This window comes from Littorina saxatilis, linkage group LG2 (assembly GCF_037325665.1).
Source record: "Littorina saxatilis isolate snail1 linkage group LG2, US_GU_Lsax_2.0, whole genome shotgun sequence".
NCBI classification, from domain to species: domain Eukaryota; kingdom Metazoa; phylum Mollusca; class Gastropoda; order Littorinimorpha; family Littorinidae; genus Littorina; species Littorina saxatilis.
The window spans coordinates 77,939,656-77,958,460 of record NC_090246.1 but is presented as its reverse complement, the minus strand read 5'-3'; the positions used below and the strand labels follow the sequence as shown (position 1 = coordinate 77,958,460).

The following is an 18,805-nucleotide window of genomic DNA, read 5'->3' as shown; positions in this document are numbered from 1 at the left end:
TTACTACTGTCATATCGTTCTACGTAGGCTCCCTAAAACACGCCAAGTTTGTCAGCGACAGGTAATCTCCTTTATACAAGCCTTTCACGAACAGGAAGAGTCTAGTAACAGCACTAACATAATGAAAACACCCGTACCTGTACTTGCTTTTTATGCATTTATCCGTTTGACTCTGCATGGGTCGTGCACACACCAGTCGTGTCGATATCAGTATCACAGCTCCAAGAATGAGACCACAAAACGGCTGCGCCTTCACAACAACACAAAAATGCTGTCGATATCAGTATCCCAGGCTGAAGAATAGCACCGCAACCAAACGACTGAACCCTCACAGCAACAACAAATGTCTGTCGATATATCAGTATTCCGTTCAGTACGATCACAAGTGAACGACAGAACCTTATTCACACTAAAACTTTCTTCACTTCACTTTTACAACTCTGTGTCACTCAAGGGGTAACATCGACTGACTGACAAACTGAGACGCGGTGAGGTCGGTGCAGCGGTAATGTAGTAGAACTCGCAGCACTGCTGTCCGGCTGTCGCTGTTGTGACGGAGCCGTGTCGTGTGCCGTTAGCGCGTGCCGTATGGGATCCAGATTATTGACCTGCTCGCCGCGTCAGGGACGCAAAGCTGCTGCAACGTGACTCATGCGACTCACAGCACTGAGCAATGAGAAATGAGCACTGAGCAAGTAGGCTACAGCGCTGTCCCTCCCGCCTGCCTTCATGGCGCCCGAAAACAATAAAACTATCAGTTTGTGTGTCAGAAATTGGTGACTGAAACAGGCTTTTGTGGAACGGAAGTACTGTAATCAAGCACTCTTGCTTTGCGATCAACCACTGTTGAACCATAACAAAGAGTAAGCTTACTGTAATGCTTGTCAACTTTTAAAAGTGAGTTAAAAAAAACGCAATAAAGAGCAACAAATCTACAAATAAACAAACAAAAGGTACTGTAATCAACTTGCCAAGTGACTTGTTCAACCACTGCGCGGATCAATAACAACAAATACTGTTACAATTAACTTGCTCAGTGTTTTTGTCAAGGGAACTCCTCTGTCCTAAGAACGGATAATGTTATCAACTTACTCACCAATTGACGGAAGCAACAAACAAAGGAAATATTTCTATGTATAATATCTTACAGTAATGTAAAGAACAATTCAGGAAGATGGAGGCCCATTCCTTGTCGTCTTCAACAATTGCAGCACAGAAACAGTCAACCAAAATACACAACAGCAGTCGTAGGGAAAAAGCCAAAGGGCACTAGTCTAGACGATCGGCCATTCCGAGCCATGCCTTTACCCCCCGCCTGAAGAGCTGATTCATTCAATCAAAAATAGCAGTTTATTTGTAAACTTACTCATGCACTGTACGAAAGGACCTACCTTCCCCTCTTCTTCAAAAGGTTACAAGAACCGTAAAACATCTGCACAAACTGGCGAACAAAATTAATGAGGTAGGGGCCAAACTGAGTAGAATTCACACAAATAAAAGCATCGCCTCCTATTTGGGAGAAATCTTGCTCGGTACGAAATAACATCGCATACTAACATTTAGGAAATCAATAACTAAGAAAAATTATTGGAAGAAATACTGAGTTTCCAATTAAGTTAAAGTAAATGCATCGACTTGTGAAGTCTGCAGACCTCAGCTTTCAACAACTAAGAAAGCCGAATCTGGCCAGGAGAATTGTTTCTAACACACACACACACACACACACACACACACACACACACACACACACACACACACACACACACACACACGCACACACACACACTCACACACATGCACACACACGCGCGCGCGAACAAACAAACAAACAAAATCGACAAAGACAGTGAAAACAACAACAACAAACTCAGTTACCAGAGCTTTTCATTTATCCCAAAAAATGACCGAGTCTCTTGCTTAAGCATGGTTGATGCGTGACGATTGATCGATTTGTTCACAATGGAATCATCGGGTTTCTTTTCGAGACAGCATATAACCAATGGCAGAAACACCAGTACAAGTAATAATGTCAAGTTATGCCCTAAGTGCAACAGAGGTGGCGTTCCTGAAGATAAACATCGATCCTTAAAGACATGAACCGTTCATGATTCTTGGTTATGGACAACCTCGAACTGAGATGCTGAATAAAGGGAGCAACTGTGACCATGATTAGTATTGGGACGCCGGATCATTTTCTCTCCAATTGCCAAAAGTAGGTAACAGATCCAGCGAGCATCATGTGAGCTGCTGACAACAGGAGTGAACGAAACGGCTGTTACCACTATACCTACCCCAGGGCTACCAACGGACGCCCGTCCTAGCTGGTACCGGGACCCCCATTTTTAATGTTTAGAAGGTCCATAGACCCCCTGAGCGGAGTTTTAAAGGGTCCCATCTGCACCGTCTAGTTCCGCCTTCTTTCCGATATTGTTCCCGCGTAAAAGTGGCATAACTTGTGCTTGCATTTTGACTTAAGAGCACGACACCGGAAATTTAGTGCGTCCCTGGACCCGCTCTTTGTAGGTTTAGTGCGTCCCGGGACCCTCTCCATGCATTTCTAGTACGTGATTTCGGCTTTTAGTGCGTATAGGGCGCAGGGACGCGCACTGTGGGGACCCCTGCTACCACCTGCGATAAATGAATTGTAGTAAACGATAAAAAGCTCGACCTAACCGCAGCATAACTATGCTATGTTCAACACATTGGAAAAACACACACACAGACTTTCATGTTTAACACATTGGATAGACAAGTAATCAAACCTTCAAGTTAATTAAACACATACAATTATTGGATAAACAAGCAACTAAACCTGAAGAGGGGTGTGCATTTGATTTCCATCGCCGGCGTAGGGAATAATAAACATATAACCATTAGTTTATCGAGGCCCTGCCATTATATGTTATGACCTATGAATACAGTAAAACACATTGATGCCTCAATAACTGATGCTATAATGTATACCATTAGTTTATCGAGGCATCACAAACGCACGTGTGGGTCAAAACGTCAATTTCTGCCAGTGCCATTACATTTTATGACCTATGAAAAAGGTATCCGAGCTGTACTGTCGATTAAAAATGAACAAATGTTTAGAAACTAAAATGCCCAAGGCGTCAAATTCCAGCCTCGTCATAACATATTATGACCCATTAAAACGGCTGTACACGCTGGTGTAAAAAGGTAAGTGAATAACAGGTACGCTATCGATTAAAGATGAATAAATGCTGGGTTGCCATCACAGAATTCAGGTTAATGTAGTTGTCCTATAGAAGGGGTGTTGCAGGTAGCTCTGTTTCCTCCTTGGGGATGAAGCTACCAGGGGAAGGGATTGTGTTGGAGGTGCGGGTAGAGGGGTAGCCCTTCCGGTGCTCCCCCTTGGACCTCCCTAGTCTAGGACCCTGGGTCTTCGCGAGGTGGCCATTGTGGCGTAATCCCTCCGGACTAGCATAACGTTTCCCTATCCCAAGACCGACCGTGCGTGGTCTATGACCACATCCTCTACGAGGTGACCCTATCAACTAGGCAGCGCAAGCCCCTAGGCGAAACACGGCGGAACTAGAGGAGAGAACCTCGATAAAAAAAATTTGAGCTGCCATGAAGACGGAGCATGTTGGCTGAGGACAGCGGGCAGTCCTTCTGTGCCGACACCCATCTACAGGAGAAAACCAGGCATGCACGCATCAAACCCAACATGGCCATACTATGGCCGGGAACGTAGAAGAAGAAGAAGAAGAAGTCCTATAGAAGAACAAAATGTACAACCTTGCACTACAATCTCATGAAGTCTTATACGGTATGTAAGTGACAAAGACAACATTTTAGATGTTAACTCAACAAAGCAGCTGCTCCTCACATGAATGTTAGGTAAACGCAGATTTCCACAGAGATAAGATTTTATGACTCTATTTCAAAAGGCTGTCCTTGCCCGAGGGAAACTTCGCGAAGATTTTGCGGAGTCGATTTACCAAACATTCCATGCCCAAGCTTTGTGCAGCGAGCTTCGTGAAGTAGACTTTGAGAAGTCGGCTTCGCCCAATTGATATTAGGGTTAAGCTCAGACACTTGAAGTAACCAACTCAGGTGGGCGGTCTCTTGCCAAAGATCTCGTCATGAAATATCAGATTGAGATCTTCAGCACACACAAATTCTTCTTCTGCGTTCGACGGTTTTTGTCGTAGTAAGCGTAGACATCCGGTCTGCTCCCCGCCTAATGGCCGATGTCTTCCGTCTTCGGGGGACTACGTGGGTTTAAATTTGGAGTGGTCCTTCTCCTAGAGGAGTTTCCTTGCAGGGATAGTGAGCCTCCTCTGCCCTCGTTTTAATTTTGGAGTGATCTTCTCCTAGGACAGCTGCCTTCCAGGGTTGACGAGCCTGTCCTGCCCGGCTATTTAACCCAAAGTTGGGGGTTGGTTCGTGGGCACCAGGGCGTATCCACACGCCGGTGGGCCTGCATGCCACACGTCTAGGGGCCAACCTCCTCCGAGTCCTTGTAGTTCAGCCTGGGGCCTTTCGGTACCCAGTTCACGCCTGTCGCCACGACGGAGGCACTACAAAGGGCTTGCTGTGGAGAGGTTATGTACTGGCAGGAGAGGCTGACGCAAGCTGCTCTCTTTTCGCGTTGTCCTGAAAAGGACGGTGCTAGCCAGCGGTGAGGGCTGAAAGCGAGAGGTGACAGGCACGAAACACTTCGCCAACACACTAGACACATCACACAACCATTTGACAGGCAGCACACACAAATAAAACCCTCGATCTTATTAACTGCACGAAATTTTGGCACTGAATTTTCGATAAAAAGACTTCGCGAAGTCGAATTCGGGCTCAATTAAGGACGGCATTAACACGATTTAAAAACGCCTTCCATTTTGGAAAATGTTAACGTGACGATTCAAAGTTTTGCTGTTGAAATTCAAAATGCACTTTTGAAAAACACCAGCCTGTGCAAAATGCAGCTGCTGAGGCACTTTCCGTGAGAAGTGTGCAAAGCGGAATAATTAACGTTGATACAGGTGTCATTTTCCGAAATGAATACAGCAAAGAATACGCTCCAGGCTGTGGAGTTTTAGTATGAGTCTCAGTGGAAGGATGATTTTATCCCATTTAAAAAGCATGGGGTTAGGGGGTCCATGTTGATTTACAAAATGGATTAAGCGGGAAGAAAGGTACCTTTAATATCGGTCTCGAATAGCAGCTAGCATCTGCTGAAGGGACATTTAAACCCAAAAACCAAACCAAACCAAACCTTTAATATAAGGTCAGGACAACGAGGGAGACAGAGAGGGGTATGAGGGTAAATACGGGTATGAAGGTCTACACCAGCACAGATGTCTATGGTCTCAGATCGTCAAGGGAGATTTTACGCCGCCAAGGTAACACGAAGCCACATTAACTAGCGATCTAAATTCTGATCTTCACGCTTAATAAAACCGCGGAGGATCATGATCTTGACGTAGAGATGACACTGAAAACTAGTAGTGGTGTCAACTTCAACTGTGACTTTTGCTCCGGGATTCAATGGGAAGTGTTCTTAATTATAATATTCTTGGCCATGAACAAGTGTTCGCCATGAAGGCGGGGGGGGGGGGTGTACGGTTTGTTTGTTTGTTTGTTTGTGTGTGTGTGTTTATTTGTTTGTTTGTTTGTTTGCTTGTGAGTGTGTGTGTGTGTGTGTGTGTGTGTGTTTGTTTGTTTGTGTGTGTGTGTGTGTGTGTGTGTGTGTGTTTGTTTGTTTGTTTGCTTGTGTGTGTGTGTGTTTGTTTGTTTGTTTGTTTGTTTGTGTGTTTGTGTGTATGTTTCTTTGTTTGTGTGTGTGTTTCTTTGTTTGTCAACTTGTTTGTTTATTTATTTGTTTGTTTGTTTGTTGAACAAATTCTGCTTGTTGGTCACACCTGAAATCGGTCGTGACATGTTAGACGAATCAGTCTGCTTCGTGCAATACCTGGCAGTTAGTGTCAGTTCCTTCGTTAATCAGTTTAGTGACATTACGTTTTCAACTAGTAACGTTGTTTACCCATTCCTGTGTCCCTGCCGAAGTAACACCAGTACGAAAATGGTACCAATCCATCTGCCAACACCTCCAAGTCAACGTCAGAAGCTGACAAAACAAACATAGCGCCCTGGAATGGACGTACGCTACTGTTTGCATAGAAACAAGAGTAGATCACACTCGAAGCGTACCAATCAGCTGGGCCTGTCCCATCATCGGCTGTGGAAGACGGCGACAACCATGCACCCAGTGTCAATGACAACTACCTGCATGGGTGTCAGTTATGCAACTTCTTGCGGGGTGGTTGGTTGTTGCTGATGCCAGCACTCTGGAGGCGTGAGATTAAACAATCACGCGGACTTAGCGTTTAAATAAGAACAGAGTGGACAGGGCCTGTAAAGTGGACGGACCTTACTGTTTTGATAGGAACAAGAGCAGGTCCCACTCGACACGGCAGATTCAGCTGCCCTTGTCCTATTAAAACTGTGGAAGACGACGACAACAACCCTCATGTGACACCTACCTGGCTGTTACATAATTTCACGTGCCAGGATGGGTGGTTGCTTGTTATTATTGTCTTCGGAGCCGTTGGAATCAACAATCACACGTCCTTTGCATTTTGAAAGGAACAAGAGAAGACATCGCCTGGAATGAGCGGACCTTGCTGTTTTGATTGCAACAAGAGTAGGACACCCTCTGCGCTGCGCGTTCACTGATTCAGCTAGACCTGTCAAATTAAGACGCTGAAAGCCGGAGAAATTCAACCAGAAGTGACATCCAGCTTGGCGTTGCACAATTTAAGTGCTGGGACGGATGGCTATATCTTATTAGTGTCTCCAGCTACTTGTCAGTGTCTATTGAGCCGCCAGAATGGACAACCACATGTACTTCACGCTTCCACGAATACCGATACCTCCACAGAAACTCGATCAGGTGTCACGTTATGACGGAATCACTGCCACCGGTAACAAATCATGTCTCACTGAACATCGAGCTGAAGCCACTACAAGGACAGGCCAACGAATGGGAGCAACCATTGTCCGAAATCTGAGAATACAAAGCAGGTGCAATTAATCTTCTCAATTGGATTAAAAGATCACCTTCTTTGTACCACGTGGCTTCACGGGTGTCAAGCGTGGGTACGCTCAACAACAACAACAACAACAAAAACAACAACAACAATTAACAACAACAACAACAACAACAACAACAACAACAACAACAACAACAGCCACTGTATGGCCACAAACTGCTTTTATCCGAAGGCAGAAAATGCAATGCAGTTACATGTATCACCACACCTAAAGATGAGCAGTCGTAACAGAAAGAAACGACAAGACGACACAAAACTGGTATGACCACTTATAAGTGCTATTATCCAAAAGCAGAAAATATAACACTCTGCATTAGGTGTCACCATACTTCAAGATGAGCAGGCACAACAGAAAGACACAACAAGACGCCACTAATGTCTGAAAGCAGAAAACACAATGCAGTTACATCAATCGCCACACTCAACCCCAATATGCCGATTCGCAACGAAAAGACACGTACAGTATGAAACCAACTCATTGCACCAATGGCCACACGTTGCTACTGTCCGAACACAGAAAATACAAAGCTGTTATGTGCATCCCAACAAATGAACATAAGCAATAGTAGCGGACAGAAACAATAAAAAGTCACTTAAACTTTATGGCCACGAACTGAAAAGATATTGCGCAAAAACAAAAAAGACAATGCATGGGCAATCTCAACGGAAAGACACGACACGAACTAACCGCGCGCTATTGTAGCCTATTGTAGCAAACAACCATACAATGGGAAGACGAGAAAATGACCAAAGCCGAGCTACTGATTTCGATGCAGAACTAAGATTGGCGTTTGATCACGCCGCCACAACGATCACAACAAAGCCAGGACCCAGGAGGGGAGGGGATCCAATTACTCCTCCCCTGCTCCGTTTTTTCCTGTCAACCGCTACTTTCTCCTGCTCAAGTATCGGACACATCAAAGCCAGAGAACGAGAGACGGTCAGCCTTAAGGTACACAGCGGCGTCACACACAAACAGTGCTGTCCAATTAAGATTTGCTGCTTACAATTTTCACGAAACCCGCCGGTGCTGAGACTGAGAGAATTCAGAGCTTCTGAACCTTACGACGTAGTCCTATTTACAGCTAGTCTATAACTATCGGGGGCCCGGTAGCTCAGTTGGTAGAGCACTGGACTTGTGATCGGAAGGTCGCAGGTTCGAATTCGGGCCGGAACGGACACGGGTCAACTTTATGTGCAGACCCAGAGACGGAAGCCATGTCCCACCCCCGTGTCATCACAATGGCACGTAAAAGACCTTGGTCATTCTGCCATAAGTGCAGGTGGCTGAATACACCTAAACACGCAGACACCTGGGTAGCGCGACTCCGTTGCTGCTAGCTTTCCACTGGGAGGAAGCGACCCGAATTTCCCAGCGATGGGACAATAAAGAAATGAAAATGAAAAATGAAAAATGAAAAAATGAAAAACATCCGTCGGCGGGATGGTCAAGAAGGGATTGAACAAAATTGAATGTGCTGAGAGCTGGAGAGTTCAATGTTTTGACTGGCTTTGAAGGTAGCACAGTGTTTAAATCCATGAATCCCGTGGGTCTATAATCTGGTATTGTCTCGCGGAGAGATTTGTTTTAATAAACCTGTACACCTACAAAACAAAATACCGGATATTTTTTTTAAAAATCAAAAAAAATCCACACAATTACACAAATCTGCAAATTAATAAATATTTTGCCATATATTTCAGTTACGCAGGAACACAGCCTGCTACTGAACGCGCGCAAAGCGCACAAGCTTTCCACACAACATGGCGCAAATTTACGCCCAGTGTATGGCCATGTTGGGTTTGATGCGTGCATGCCTGGTTTTCTCCTGTAGATGGGTGTCGGCACAGAAGGTCTGCCCGCTGTCCTCAGCCAACATGCTCCGTCTTCATGGCAGCTCAAATTTTTTTTATCGAGGTTCTCTCCTCTAGATCCGCCGTGTTTCGCCTAGGGGCTTTCGCTGCCTAGTTGATAGGGTCACCTCGTAGAGGATGTGGTCATAGACCACGCACGGTCGGTCTTGGGATAGGGAAACGTTATGCTAGTCCGGAGGGATTACGCCACAATGGCCACCTCGCGAAGACCCAGGGTCCTAGACTAGGGAGGTCCAAGGGGGAGCACCGGGAGGGCTACCCCTCTACCCGCACCTCCAACACAATCCCTTCCCCTGGTAGCTTCATCCCCAAGGAGGAAACAAAGCTACCTGCAACACCCCTACGCCCAGTAATTTGCTTGATTACCTCAGATTGGTCCTAAACCCAACACCAAACAAGCGGGGCTAACCTTCGCAATACCAAGTGATTGCATTACGCCACATTAACCCAACATACACGGGAAAACTCGTAGGCCAAACATGCGAAGCTAACCCCCAACTCCCAAGTAATTGCATTAGGCCACATTAACCCAACAAACATGGGAAGTCTCATGTCGCCACCGCGCAGGTGTCAACATCGGAGGGACAAGAAACGGGTCGGGATTGTTATTGAACCGGAGAGAGGGTCAATATTTGAGTGTGGGCATGAACGGAGCGATCGCCGCATCTTTATGAAAACGATCCCCGGTAGTGCAATATTTGCCTTCCTCTTAGACCTGTTACCATGCACCTGCTCCGCTGAGGGCTGGCTCTCTGGGTTGTCGGCACGTGCTGTTCGAACAAGACTTTTCCAGTGGGAATTGTGTAAGGAGGCACAGAATAATACACTGAGATATAAAGTCCAGATGACAAAACTTCGGTCGACTGAATGAAAATTCGACGTGTTGTCCCCCGGGGGTCCCCTCCAATCCCCAGCATTGAATACACTGAGATTAAGTACAGGTGACCAAACTTCGATCTACTGCATGAAAATTCGACGTGTTACCGCCCACAGCCACCACCCCCCATCGCCGAGTCCCAAAATAAGCTGGTCTCGCTGCATTCTACACGTCCCCGCCAGTTACACTGCCCTTTTCTACAACTGGAAGTGCTGACATCTGCACGATATCACAGAAATAATCATGCCGATGCATCAAGACCCGCACTAGATGCTGAAATAAACGAGTATCACCAGGAAATATTAATACTTGCCTGGAGTTGTTTCAATCGCATACATGCCCCAAACGCATAAGTCACAGAAGTCAAACTCGATCATGTCGAAACAATGTGTACACAAGAGTTAAAACGATTAAAATGCCAGCGGCCAGAAAAATCTCGGCGATAGCTGTCTTGGTCTCTTTTCTCGCTGGAGGAAGACGAAAAGAGACCCACTAACAATTCCCGTTTATAATAAGAGGCTTCACCGAGACACAAAAGATTCCATTGGTTACCACTTACATATCGAATTAACCTCAAAAAAGAAGTTCGCGGGTTATAATTCCCTCGTTCGTGCCTCTCCCATAGAGTTGGGGATTTCGCAGCCACTCAGTAATTGCCCGTACATATATTTCAAACGCTGTCGTGGTGTACCATGAAAAGGCGGATTTGAGGAGCTATTTGATAGCTCTTTCTTTGCAAAGAAATACCGCGGTCTTTTTCTTTACTTCAAAGTGGCCGGGGGTAATATAATTTCTTTTGTAAGTGAAAGATAAGAGCTAATTCTTCTGCAGTGTATTTGAACAATTCAGACTGACAAGAACTCCTTGTTGGATGTAACGTTTGTCCCTCTTTGATTTGATACAAAAAAATGTGACGATTGGAGAAATTCCGTTGCCTGTAGCTTTAAAGGTATTGAACTTGTCAAATCCAGGTGCACGGAGCCCCTGGGGCTTTTAGTCATACCTCAGGCAGCTATCCGTTAGAAGAACTACCAAGTTTCATTGACTTGCACCCAAAGAGTCAAGAACTGCGATTTTTTTACGAATTAATTTCGTACTCGGACCCGGCTGGTCTTGACCTATTTTTGGATCTAAATTTAGATCAGGTAGATCACCACATCATGCACAAAAAGACACGTCACTAGCAAACTATGTCAGACATCATCATGAGTTTGTGTAAAACAAAATGGAGGCCGGAATCACTCAGTTGAATCGAACTCCGACCAAACACCACGTAATACCTAGGTTAATTTATGCACTCGCGTGAACAAGAAACTGTCGAGCTTCACAGATGTCGTCGTTGGGTAGTTTTGGGTTTGTTTTACGACCATAGGAGGATTTTTGAACTGTAAATGCACTCAGCTGCAACAAAAACGCAAAACGAAGGCTGTGAGCTGCACTGTGCCTTTAATGGCATATGCCTCTACGACACCAACAAAAGACAGATCTATCAAAAGTAATTTGATTCACATAAATTCCTTGGCTTGACAGATCACATCCATCTCAAGTAGATGCCTTTAAAGGCACACTCCTCGGCTAACCATCTCACATCTGGGCAGGCTTTTCTATGGGACAAGATCACCCCTCCACTTGCTCACATACCCAACATTAACAGCCTGGGTGCTACATGGGACAAGATCACCCCTCCACTTGCTCACATACCCAACATTAACAGCCTGGGTGCTACATGGGACAAGATCACCCCTCCACTTGCTCGCATACCCAACATTAACAGCCTGGGTGCTCTCTGTGCACTTTCGGGATTTTTGGATGAATTAATTTCATAAAAGCCACTAGTAGCTTTTGAAAAAAAACAATTCCTCAACAAATCCTTACTCAACACAGCAAGCAGTCAGGTATGTGACCAAGTGGAGGGATTGTTTTAAGCCATGTGAAAGTCTGGCCAGATATGGGGGGTGAGCCCAACTGGTTTCACGAGAAGGAGTACGTGTGCCTTTAAGGGCGTAACGCTTCTTTTCTATTTCCAATTCTACATTTAGTCAAGATTTGTTTCTCTAAAAGGTATTTGGTTACAGAATTCTCAGATGTTCCATTGAATGCAAATCCCTAAGTAGGACCAGTCATTATAAGTCACTCATATAATTTGTGCTTAAGTGCTCAGTGCTCAAGTCAAAGTTTCCCGCTCTCCAAGTGTGTGTGAAGACTGGAATATCATCACACTTGTTTTAACACGCAGCATAGCTATTTAATCCTGCTAATCTGAAATTTATTCCTTACACCTCCATTCTCTGTACTGTGCAAACCAACGAACGGACACATTTTGTTCATGATCGTGCAATCAAAGCCACAATACAAAAAGAGTTTCAAAAATATTGTTATTTTATGTTCACGATTTTATGCTTGTCTACTTTCTGCTACACAACACACAAGAGAAACCTTGACGTGTCTGTGGGTTTAGTTTGTTCAGCCAGTTTTTCGGTATTCTATTTTCTTCATCAACAATTCTAAGCTTAAAGCGGTACTGTCCGCACCTCTTTACTGAAAACAACAACGACGACGAAGACGTAGCCTATTCGACTGTCAAACTTTAAAACGCATGATATGGTATTAAAAGCGCTTGAGAAAAGTGCTTTCAAGTTTAAAGAATATAACTGAAAGAACGCGGCTTGTCTGGCTCACAACTCTTTAATCGTGGAATCTCTTAATCATTTGTTCCTCTGAAGCCTTTCATTATTTGGGCGAAGTCAACATCGTCAAGTCTACTTTAACGAAGCTCCCTGCACGAAGCTTTGGCTCTGCAATTTTTGGTTAAATATATATATATTTTTTTTAATAAAATAAAAGACTTTACGAAGTCGAGTACGGGTTCAATTAAGGACGGCCTTAACGAAGGAAAAAGCATCTTGCTAAAACGCCTCACGCTTCCAACGTGTTTGCAGCCTGATTTCTTGACTTACGTTATTGCGGATAATGCAACTAGTGTTTGTGACAAATGAAACACATGTATTGCCGGACTTTATCCCTCTAATGATTGTCTCCTTTCTGCCACTGAAAAAAAGTAACTCCTACTCACCAGTTGAAGTGTAGACGTAGAGTATATCCAGCAGTGTAGGGCCTATACTGGCTAGCACAACGTACAGCTCAGTTTATCCACAAGTGTATGGTCTTGTCACTCATACGACGTAAACTCTTGTCAAGTAACAGTCACCACTTCACAACACGCGCTCTCGTGCACCGTTGCAAGTTGTCAATGAAGCCAGCGACGACACACCTCAACACTCCAACTCCCCGCCCCCCACCTCTCCACCACAGCCAAACAGCGAGAGGCGAGGCCGGCGCCTCAGGTAAACAAAGGTGTTTTCATAAAATGTTTGTCGAAAAATCATCTGCCCTCTAGCGGTGTCGTCTCCAAAAAGTGCTACTTTCAATTGTTACAACCTGTTTATTATATTCTTTTGTTACTATACTATAACGAAAATACCATCATGCATCCGCAGTGAAATTCATGCACGTAAATAGGTAACTTTGACTATCATTCATTGTTTTAACAACAATTCAACGCATCTATAGGAAACAGTACTATAATTCAATCAATCAATGAGTCTTATATCGCGCATATTCCGTGGGTACAGTTCTAGGCGCTCTGCAATGATGCCGTGTGAGATGAAATTTTATACGGCCAGTAGATTGCAGCCATTTCGGCGCATATTTACCTTTCACGGCCTATTATTCCAAAACACACGGGTATAGGTAGACAATTATCAACTGTGCCTAAGCAATTTTGCCAGGAAAGACCCTTTTGTCAATCGTGGGATCTTTAACGTGCACACCCAATGTAGTGTACACGGGGGGAGGTTCGGACACCGAAGAGAGTCTGCACACAAAGTTGACTCTGTGAAATAAATTTCCGCCGAACCTGGGATCGAACTCACGCTGACAGCGGCCAACTGAATACAAATCCAGCGCGCTACCAACTGAGCTATATCCCCGCCCGTTGTGTGTGTTTTTCACGTGTTATTGTAGTTGTTGTTGTTGTTGTTGTTGTTGTTGTTTTGTTGTTGTTGTTGTTGTTGTTGTTTCTTTTTCTTCTTTTTTTTTTCCTTCTTTTTTATTCGTGGGGAGAAGAGGGGGTAAGAAATCCCAAATTAATTAGTGTCTTATTCTGCAAAACGCTAATTGATGTATCAGTAGGCCTACGTAAGTTATCTGTAATAAATAAACAAATATACAATCCAACAAAAACCACAACAGAATGCAAATGAGCAAAAGGGGATGAGGGCATGGTTTAGAGAGAAAGAGAAACGGGAGGAAAGACACATCTTTTACCAATCTGTTTGAAATTAATATTCTACCGCGTTCCTTTGAAAAATGTTTGGCTGCCACTGAAAACTTCTTGCTCCGTTGTTGTTTTGTGTGTGAGCGTCCCACAGGATGTTAAAGCGATGACGTACACAAAAAACATAACTCTCTTATTACTGTTTCTCGTCAGTCAAGTTATACACCGCTGCTCGCACTCATGAAATTGTCGGAGTTATTGCTCACAAGTTTATTCCCACTGCACAATCATAATGCGCTCTCTTAATATGTTTTGTGTTGGATGGTTTTATTATGCCTCTTGTTGTTCATAACAAATTCCCAACCTTGGGCATGGGCAATTAAAGATTCTGTATTCTGTATTCTCTGTAGAAAACTTCACAAAATGTTCATAGAGATGACGCAAACCAGTAACAGAAATTTCTTCTTTTCTGTTTTCGATTTTACATATTGCCGCTCCTTTTCTCTTAAAACCGTCGTCTTTAGTGCGCACACGTAATCCCGTTTTATGGCGACTCCGCAGATCAAAACACACGCCCTTTTAAGTTTTGAGTCGCACTGGAGAATATTTGTTACTGTTTTTACTGTATAAGTAATAAGATCCTTACCAGACGATTTTTACAGCGGCGACGTGTACGATAATAAAAATTTCGCAATTTGTTTCTTCTCTCGCCTCATAAAAACGGTCGTGTTTATAACATACAGTTAATCCTGTTTATTACGGCCCCACAGATCATAATGCGCTCGGCTTAGTTATGTTTTGTGTTGTGCTGGTCCCGCTGTCTCGTGCGCTGGACAGAGCAACAAAGTGTGGCCCAAGTAAAACAGACTTTCACCCAATGGGCTGTACATACATCACAGAACGTGTTTGTTCTCTGTAGGTATGCATGCATTACTGATTGGAATAATGAAAAGTTACATACTAAAGCTTTAAAGATAAATTTCAACAGACTCGGATTTTCTTTAATCATCCCTACGATGGCTACGGCTATCCGGGACAACGTAAAGAGACATGGCCAACACAGAGACATATAAATGAATAGATAAATAAATGAATGAATGAATGAATGCATGATTAAATGAATGAATGAATGAATGAATAAATAAATGAATGAATGAAGGAATGAATGCATGATTGAATGAATAAATAAATAAATAAATAAATGAATGAATGAATGAATGAATAAATAAATAAATGAATGAATGAATGAATGAATGAATGAATGAATGAATAAATGAATGAATGAATGAATGAATACAAATAAATAAATGAATTCAATGAATGAATGAATGAATGAATGAATGAATGAATGAATGAATGAATGAATGAATAAATGAATAAATAAATAAATAAATAAATAAATAACAAATATACGCCTCTGATCTATTTGATATAACAGAGATAACATTGTTACCCCAAAGGCCAGGACCCAACCCAGCCAACAACAGATACCCGAGTAAACAACAGCCCCACCCCTGTAAATCACAGATCCACCTCTGTGAAACACAGATGTACCCTTGTCAACAACGGCCACACGCTTGCAAACAGACAAGCGACTCGCCCTTACCAACAACACTCCGCAAACAATGAAGAGTGTCCGTTGAACAAGGGATAGGACAGAGATGCAAACACAGACATGGAACAAGCAAAGACAACAGCCCTGGGGAACATCATTAACACCTGTGCCACACACCCGGGTTGGGATGAAAGAGTCAACAGAAGGACAATTAGGGTAGAGCAGGAGAGGAGTCAGGGTCAGGTACCCGTGAGAGGTTGAGAACGGAAACCCTGTGAAAACACCAAGCGAACGCTGGCAGCAAAAAGAATGGGACTTGAGGCCACATCAAAGACAAAAGCCTATACGGACCAGTCCCCCGCTTCCCCCCCCCCCCCCCCCCCCAACATCCCTGAATAAAAGAGAACGTGAGACACAGATCACTGGAACCCGACCAACACACAGATGGAAGACATAAACAAGAAATTCCTCCGAGGTAGGAAAAACACCCCCGTCCTTACCATTCTCACTGCCACCAACTGAGAAGGTTATTTCCCTTTGACCATTAATATGTCCCTCTATAAGTCCTTGTAGAATCTTAATCCACCAATAACTCCCTAACCGTGTGTTTGACTGGTCCCAATTTTTGTAAGGACCGTCTCAGGAATGTATAGAACCTGTTCACCAAGTTTGGTGACGATCGGTCCGTTCATTCTTGAGATCTATATGCGAACACAAACACACAAACAAACAAACACATCGACCGAATCCTATACACATCCCTATACCGGGGGTGTAATAATGTACCCACAGAATAAAGCTTTGAACGTAAGTGCCGTATTGTTGATAACAGATGCTGAAAACCTGCGAGGCCAATAACAGATTTTACAAGTTTTGTCATGGGAAGAGAACATATATAGCGCTTTAAGGGTGACTTAACAGAATACCGACCCAGAACAAATATCAGAGAGTCCCCTGTGTAAATGCTTGTATAACTGTGTTTTAATTTTAAATGTGTCAAGCGCAAAGAGCATAATTGTAAAGTTATGATGTTGCGCTATATAAATGCTCATTTATTATTATTATTATTATTATTATTATTATTATTATTATTATAATGTAGTATAAATGTTTTCAAAAAATAATGTCATCTATGCTATATCAAGGAAAAGACTAGCACAATGCACGCGCAACGATCACAGCAAACCTTGTACAACAGGCAAGTCTCGGGCGATAATTCAATAAGGAACGACGGCAAAGAAGTATACAAGTAGCTTCACTATTGACCACAAACACAACATCCACGACAAGCATAAAAACAAACGACACTCCAGAAAAACTCACGTAGACAAAACATTGACCACATTTCAACGACAGCAAAGAGGTATACAAGTAGCTACACTATTGACCACAAACACAACATCCATGACAAGCATGAAAACAAACGACACTCCAGAAAAACTCACGTAGACAAAACATTGACCACAATTACAACTCTCATGAACAAAATCACCAGTAGACATTCAAGTAAGGACAGTATTGACCACACAAAACACACAACACCCAAGGAAACAAAATATTGACCACACAAGAAACAACGCACAACCACTCGAGACGCTGAAAACAAATCGTCTCTTTTACACTTTAAACGGACAACATCAAAAGGTCGCCTACCCTCGAGGGCAAGGACACGCGGTCATTACCCATCCGGGGGGAGTAACAAGTAACGGGTGGACGATCAGAACGACCACACCCATGCCGCCGCAACATCAAAGGTGGGTGGGGATGTCTCGAGGCAGATAGCGGGTGGATCGGACTTTACGGTCAGACAGGAAGGCATCGTTTGACCAGGGTCACAGGAGCCGGCTAGTTTGTCTAGGGATGAGCCATCCCTGATTGTCAAGGGAACAGCCTCCACTGATTTATGGTGATAGCGCGCGATGCTTCAAACATCTGTAGCGGCTTTGATTCAGTAGTTTTATTTGCGATAGGAAACCAACAGGAATTTGAGTGAAATTGGTTCTAAGTAATTGAGTGAACAGAGAAGGCTTGAACATCAAATTGTTTTCATTTGTAAATACGAAACCAAGAGAGTTGATTCTAAGAGATTGAACACACGTTCTGCTGATTCAGTCAAATCGTTTTTTAACATCTACATTCTTCCCGTGTAAAACCACCATGTAAGCTTTCTCGACCACACAGACATAACCAGAACAAAATGCACGATACCATTTCAGACGAGACACAAAATGTGCAACAGGCTAAACCTTGAACTGAGGGCGTGACAATTCATGGACATGGACATGGAGGAAAACCCGAATACATGATGTAAGTTAGGCACGTACACGACTTCGAGCATGCCAATAAATGAGTAAACAACCACATGCACGATCAGCATTTCCATACGTACGAAACACGGACTCTGTTGCATGCTGGTAATGGATCATATTTCAAATTCCATTTTACGTAAATTAAAATTTTAAAAAAAAAGACGGGGCAGAAGACCGTTGACAAGAATCAAATATAAGAATAGGTACAAGAGACTGCAGGTGAGAATCAAATAAACAAATACATAATCATAACGTCTTTTTATATATAAGACATTATAAGTCAGACGGATCCGGTATGAAAAGAAACTAATATTATTGGCAGCAAACCTGACGCGCGCAGTGTTGCCTTTTCGCCCACCCCCAGCGGACTATCAGACAGTTGAAGCAATCAATGTGCGATCAACGTGGCAGATGGCTTTATGGAAAGCTGCGTTGGATACAAAAAGCCTTGACCTCCCAGGGCGTGAAAACCTCGCCCGTTTCTCTGACACTGCTCGGCTTGGGGAGTCAAAAGTCAGGACTTGGCTACAATTATATATATTATACGCTTTTGCCTTTGACTTTTGATCTTCTCTCTTTGTCTCAGTCTCTCTCTATATATACGTCTGTCTGAATAAGAGAAAAGATTACAAATAGAAGGGGGTAGGAAGAAGAAGAAGACACGGAGCACTAATCTTCGGGAAGCGGGAATCTAGTGACACTAATCCTAAGTGCACAGGACACACACACACACACACACACACACACACACACACACACACACACACACACACACACACACACACACACACACACACACACAGTTAATTCACCTTGTGGTGAGGGGAATTG

General features: G+C 43.6%; 1 protein-coding gene across 3 annotated transcripts in view; it reads right to left on the bottom strand.

Moving 5' to 3' along the window:
* The window catches only part of LOC138959778 (ly6/PLAUR domain-containing protein 6-like), a 35,368-nt gene extending 22,297 nt beyond the window's left edge, over nucleotides 1-13,071 (bottom strand). For 2 of the 3 annotated variants that reach the window (XR_011453796.1, XM_070331388.1), the window contains exon 1: nucleotides 12,908-13,071. The gene's annotated coding sequence lies outside the window, so the exon portion shown is untranslated. Of the gene's footprint in view, nucleotides 1-137; nucleotides 570-12,907 lie in introns of those variants that run through there. The other variant, XM_070331390.1, reaches the window with a different exon arrangement.
* Nucleotides 13,072-18,805: the final 5,734 nt, after the last annotated feature.